This window comes from Silene latifolia, chromosome 8 (genome assembly GCF_048544455.1).
Source record: "Silene latifolia isolate original U9 population chromosome 8, ASM4854445v1, whole genome shotgun sequence".
Lineage (NCBI taxonomy): Eukaryota > Viridiplantae > Streptophyta > Magnoliopsida > Caryophyllales > Caryophyllaceae > Silene > Silene latifolia.
This window is the reverse complement of record NC_133533.1, coordinates 51,834,398-51,841,518: the sequence shown is the minus strand read 5'-3', so window position 1 is coordinate 51,841,518 and position 7,121 is coordinate 51,834,398.

The window sequence follows — 7,121 nt, the reverse complement described above, 5'->3', positions numbered from 1 at the left end:
TACAAATTAGATTCATAAAAATGAATTTTATGAAGAACAAGAGAGCGAAGGTAAGTATTTTCATAAAAATGTAAGAGAATGAATTATTGAGAAAAATCTCTCTAATGTTGTATGTTAAAACCGGTTGGGTGGGTATACTCATAGGCTCTTTTATTTTTCCTTTTTATCTTCACAAGACAAAAATGTGTAAGTCTTTAGCATAGTCAAGTCACTATCAATTGTCATAGACAAATGAACAAGACAAATGAATAAGACAAAACTACTAAAAAGAGCCACCCAATTTCGGTTTCAATAGTGTAATATGGAGTCCATTTTATTTTTCACAATTGTACAATTGTATGTCATGTGACATGTGACATGTCTTATGTCATGTTTTAATTTAAAATTCATATTTAACAAATTAAATATCATTTACAAATTAAATAAATCATATTTAACAAATTGACTAGTAATTTAAAATTACTTTCTCATAAAATGGTCATTTAATTACTAGTTAGTATAATTCACAACATCTTGTAATTATAACTAACTTATCATTCTCATCTCGCGTGTTTCGCAAACACCGATTAATTTTAGTAATATAACTTCTTAAATTACTAAATAAAATCTCATTTAATCACATTATAATAAGATGTCATTTTCTCTCTTATAATAATTTGTTGAATTTTAAGGAATTAATTAATTTGTCTCGGCATACAACTAATTAACCTTTTCAATTAAGGGAATCGTCCTTTAGGTGTGACCTCAAGGGATCAACTGATCACCACCGTCGCACGACAGTAATGTCAAACTCTAGCCAGCCAATCATTACCGATATGTGTGGACCAGTTTACTATATATGTAATGTATCATCCCTTTCGTATTCTTGGTATGAGATTTAATAATGATATTTAAATCATGTGATCGCACTATTGTTGAGGACACATTTCCCAACAATCTCCCACTTGTCCTCGACAAGTGTGCGTCACCAATTTTCTTGTCCTATTACTATCTCCCACTCAATGCAAGGTGTCTTTCGGGTCGTACTTGCAAGTGATCATATCGTGAGTGGTTTCCTCGATCTGGAGAATAACTGATTGACCGGAATTTATCCACCATGGATACCTTCCGAGCGTGGCCACGCATTTCCAGTTCATTACTCCTCGAGTGGCCCTGAGATATTGTTTTAACCCTGACAAGGGGGTGGACAATTCCTATCGCACTCATTCCCTTCGACTAGCCACAACCATCATAACCCAAAATATGCCCATTTGACCCCATTTACGAAGGTCGTAGTAACACAAATCAAAGTTAATCAAATCGTGCCACCTTAGGTGAACGGTCTTTAGTCAAAAGAATCGACTCATTAGAATACTATAGTAGCTCTCGCCACGACCAGGCTATATAAATTTGCCAGAACTCTATAAGCGGTCACTGCCCGACAAAGTGTTCCTAACAGTCTGCCTATGTGATCGACTAGTCATCTCACATGACTCTATGGCACTTGAACTTGCCATCAATCGCATCACACTCTAGTCACTTCGAGACGTCACCTCATACAAGTGACTATGGGCGAATACCATGTTAATCCGGGTTCACTTTAACGGGGTTCAATGTTGTCTCTACAACCCGTTTGGATGTAACAAAGTATAAAAGGAGTTTTCAGATTTTAAAAACTCGAACGATAAATGTGATTATCATATGACTAGTCAATACTTGATTACTACTTCATATCCAATTTAGATCTTGTATGTAGTTGTTCATCTCAATTCAATTGAAATGACATGACTCATCATGTTAAGCCTATGAAAAGGCTTTGGTTAGTAGGTTTTATCAACTTCTTGTACCTTACTCAACCTTACTACATACTCGTTTTCCTTTGTAATGTACACATTTGCATTACAAAACTTTCTGAGTACGTGTCGAGATCCAATCAAGACATAGGCCCTCTAGCCTTAGAATAGCTCCCACTGTTTTCACAGTGTACGGGACTCATCCTTCTTGGACATCTCATGATTGCAAGTGTACTCAATTTCCGTTGTAAATATTTCTCATTGTTCTTTATTGCCTAGAACGATTCTAGAAACTCTATTTCTCAAATAACATAGCCACAATGGTATCTTAACCATCCTAATGTGTTTTGATTATGGTTTTGTCGGAAACCATGCGCAATCTCAATTGTCAATTGTCACTTGTGTAACACTCTTATACAAAATTGCATCAAAAACATTTTGCATTACATCCTTAATGCTTCTGCAAGCACTTAAGGGTAATCTTTATGGCTTACTTGGTAACTTATTACTTAAATTCGATTTTGAAACAATTCATCATACTCAAAGTATATGAAGTGTTATACATCATTTCCTATTTAATTGATTCGGCAGCGGAAGCAAATGAAATCAATCAAATATGTTCAATTTAATTGAACTAGTCATGAATCTTATCAACATAAGACTTCTTATTGACGCTAATATCATGTGGATTTATCTACATAAATCTAGATATTAAAGATGTATTATAATACTCCAAAAGTCTTAAATCATTCTCAATGATCAATATGTCATCCACATATAAGACTAATTAAAATTTCCGTAACTCCCACTAAACTCCATGTATAAACACAACTTCTCTACTTATCGAGAAATGTTTTATCACATGATCAAAATGTTGATTCCAAATCATTGATGTCCTACTTAAGACCCTCTCTTAAGTTTCTCATTATCTTAGGATTGTAAGAATCTATAAAACTCATAACATGTATTGAATACATTCCTTCTAATTGAAGAAGTGGGTTTTAGATTCACTCGCTATGTATTTCATAATGAAACACAATCCCTAAGAAGATCCAAATAGACTTAAGCATTTCAACTAGTGCAAAATCCTTTGCTACCAATCAAGCTTTGAAATCTCTCTCTATTAGTGCAAAACTCTGTCACTAATCAAGCCTTTAATTTCGGATTTTCATGGCTCTAAGGCTTGTATTGAGTTGTGACTTAAACATTCTCATGTAAGTCATATGTTCATTACTTTCTAGAAGTAATCAACTTGAATCAAACGATTTCTTTGTAAGTTGTAAGCTCTTTACTTTAAGCTCTTTACTTTCTTAAAAGTAACACTAATTCATCATCTTCAACAAGTGATGGCTTTAACCTCCTAGGTTTTGAAGAAACAACGCCTTACACAAAACGTCTCATGTAGCCAAAAAGACCAGTTTCTTGCGACATAACTTTCTTTGTGGCATTCTTTGTGGCTCTTGAATAATTTCTCCCACTCTGTCTTCTAGAAATAAACATGTATTTTAGAAAGACAGCTTCACGAGCCGCAAACCCGTCGCACTCGTGATAATGAAAGGGAAAAATGAGCATTTGTTTCTTGTGAAAACTTACAAACATGGTACTCTACCATTTCATATCTCATATGATTTGTTTTAGATTTAGTGGAAAAATAACTTAGACAAAATGATAAAATCCCCAAAGGATCAAGTAACTCAAAGTAACTTGATCGAAGTCCAAACCATATCGAATAGCGTTTGATTTCTTATCCAACCACACATTATCCCATAATGTGTGTTAAGAGAGATTAACTTGTGATACTATATCACATTTCCTTTGGCTTATATCAAAGTTTTCACTTTGCTAATCCCATCACGACTAAATCGTGATTCCTTGAACTCTTTGAACTTCTTCAAAGATTTCTCTATTTACCTTATTAAGTGAACACATTAGTATCAACTTAAATCGTTGGTAAAAGAAAATGATCAACCTATTTTGGATCAATGATTTACAACCTCGATCTCCTTTTCAACCAAAAGGCACGAGACATCTTGCTTTGAATACAAGATACGCATATACCATTAACAATCTAATGGTTTCAAGAGTACTCGATAACTCTTTGCGTTCATCATTCCAGAAACTAAGGTTTAATCTTGGGTTTCCAATTTGAGTCTTGCATCATCTTCATGATATATCATTCTAGTTTGGTTTAGAATATAATCACCTTGATAATGGGCTAGCCATACATCAAATCGTGGTGTATAGGGTCACAAAAGTGAAACCTCTTTTGTATCTTAATAAGTTTATATTCTTATTTAGAATTTATGCACTTAATAGTCATAATTAAGTACAACTACAAACCCGAAAACTAGATTTAGTACACAATGACTCTATCTCTCGACTTCATTGTTGCTAGTCGTCATATTCTAATCATCCTATGTATCAAACATAATGATGAAAACCACCACCGGTTTCTAATATTGACGAAGTAGTACTAGCAAAATATTTGTCAATTAAATAAATAAAGAACTAAGTCTTATTAGATGTCCCACAACTAACTTGCTTATTCTTTAACAACTTGGGGTAGTTTCCTTTCTAGTGTCCAACATTTAAGACAATGGAAACTTTATTGGTCGGGATTGAAAGGTTTAGTATCGTCATTCTCAACAACTTTACCTTTAACATTACCTTGTATCAATTCCATTCTAATTTTACTTCTTGAACCTCGTCCTTTTCTTAACGGTTTAAGAGAATGCTCCCACTCATTTCAATGAGTCTTTGCTTTGAGAAGCAAAATTGAATTCATGAAGATTACTCTTCATTTGTTCGTTTTTTAGTCTTAAAACTTTCATTGAAGTGGTTGCGTTATTTTGGTCAATTACGATTTCCGACAAATCTAATTACCAAAACAATTTATCGCTTCAAGGTACTTTATTTAATTAAGTATATGAAAAACAATCCATTGTAAGTAGATGTGTTAGTCAAGAATCAAAAATTTCTTTGATAATGAATAACTTTAATCTATACTCTTTACAAGAGATCCTTAGCAATGGTTCATATGAGGTTATAGAAGCAAATTCATATTTGTCTTTAGTCACGATGTTTTAATGGAGATTTGAATCAAAAATCGAAATGATATCGTATATGAATTGAGGTAAAGAAATAGAAAAATATGACAACGGAATGATGAAAACTAACATTTATCGTTATAATAATACTTGTAAGCAAGTATAGCATTTACATAGTGACCTCTACCCAACTATGATAAATGATTCCAAGATCCAAATTCATAATAACTTGGGGCACGGTGTGCCGAAATACCCCTCATCAATATAATTCGGTGGATTAACTCTTTAATCGATTCTACTTTTAGAACTCTTGGTCGATAAAATTACATTAATATTTATCTTTAGCCCGAAACACATCCGTAAATCGTCGTGAATACTTTCGTTGAGTTCAACCCAAATTTCGAATAAATGTGTCCATGATCCAAACTCATATCAACTTAGGGCACGGTGTGCCGAAATACCCTTCATTAACATAAATTCGGTGGATAGACATTTATCACCCCACTTCACCAACGTAACAAGGTTTGTCTTTAAAGCTTGGCTCAACTCCCTTGGAAACCTAGGTACTTCATGGGTTTCTAATTTTTGGTAAGGCTAAGTCTCAATTGTTTATTTTAGCGAGAGGTCATGTCAATTTATTATCTATCACGTTTTAAGTGAACTAAAGCGGTGAACTACGATAATTGTATTTGACACGGTCGATAAACTCGATAAAAGGATAATGCATGTTTTAGTTATGGCGATTTAGCGATGCATGCAACATATAAATAAAATGCAAAGCATAAATTAAATCCTAGTATGGCCTTCCTAAAATAGAAAATCTAATTAACTATTACATATTCGGAAACCAACTCCATTGGTCCCTTGAACTTCACGCATCTCGAGGTAACACCGTCTTTAGGTATCGCTTTCCTTGAGTGACATCGTCTTCAAGGAACTCCAAAATAAATAAATTACATAACAAATTACATAATTTCCTATTATACATTTGTAATTAAAAAAAAAAATCTATTAAATTACAAAACGGTGATACGAGATCACAATAAATTACAACCGAATCGATATTCCCATACATTTCGGGTAATACCAATTAAAAACTAAGGCCATACTAAGTAAAATTACATAATTCAAAAATTACATAAAATAAAATTATGACAATCATAAATAAAATGCAGCATTATAATATGTATGAACATGCCCAATTTTATGCTAAATCGCCTTTAAGGAGCCAATATCGTATATTAAACGGTTTTTACGGATTTGCGTGATTCAACCTTTTAAAATCACAATAAATTACATAAAATCATATTTATGCACAAGATAATTACCCTAACCATCTTAGGACTCAAAATTAGTCTCCACTAACAATTTGACTATAATTAACTTATATTTCTTAAAATTATTCATTAAAGGACTCAAAATTACAATAAAATGCTATAACCTTCAAATAAATCACAAAAATTTCAAATAAATTCAAAATTTAAAATTTAAAATCATGAACATTCTGGAAAAATACCATGACACTCATAATATTCAAAAAACTTAGTTTAAAAATTTCGAAATATTTATCGGAAAAACTATGTTGCGGTTTATCGAATTTATCAATTATAATCATAAAAACATGAGAAAAATTATTTTTATCAACTTTTTAATTTTATATCTTAAAAAGATAATAAAATGCAACATGTGACGTTTTTCCTTAGTCATGAAGTATGTTTTAGCAATTATTCACTAATTAAGTCACTATTTATGCTATTTTTCATCAAAAATTCATAAATCATGCATGAAGACTTCATTATAGCCTATTATTTTACACACATCTTGTAAAATTGCATGTGACAACATACTAAATTTCTATGACCAGATTCGAAATTTATCTCATATTAACCTATTTTTCATTTAAATTCGATTTTTATCATGAAAAATCCATTTTTCGAGCATAAGATCTCCAAAAATTATGAAAATTTCCAGATCAACTAAAATTAATATATGTGAAAACATATCCAAAAACCACTGGAAAATTCGAAGTTTAGCTAATTTTCGTCCAAAAATGACATTTTTATCATAAAAATCACATTTTAATGCCAATATTATATAAAATGAACAATAAAAATCCATAAATTAACCAAAATATCCTAAATACATTTTAGGATCAGAAACTTTTACATGCATAATAAAGTTCGTGATATATCATAATAAACACAAATTTATAAGTTTTATATGTTAATCGTATAACTCGGAAAAACAATAAACGATTTGCATGCAAACAACCAAGGCTCATGATACCGCTTGTTAGAAATCT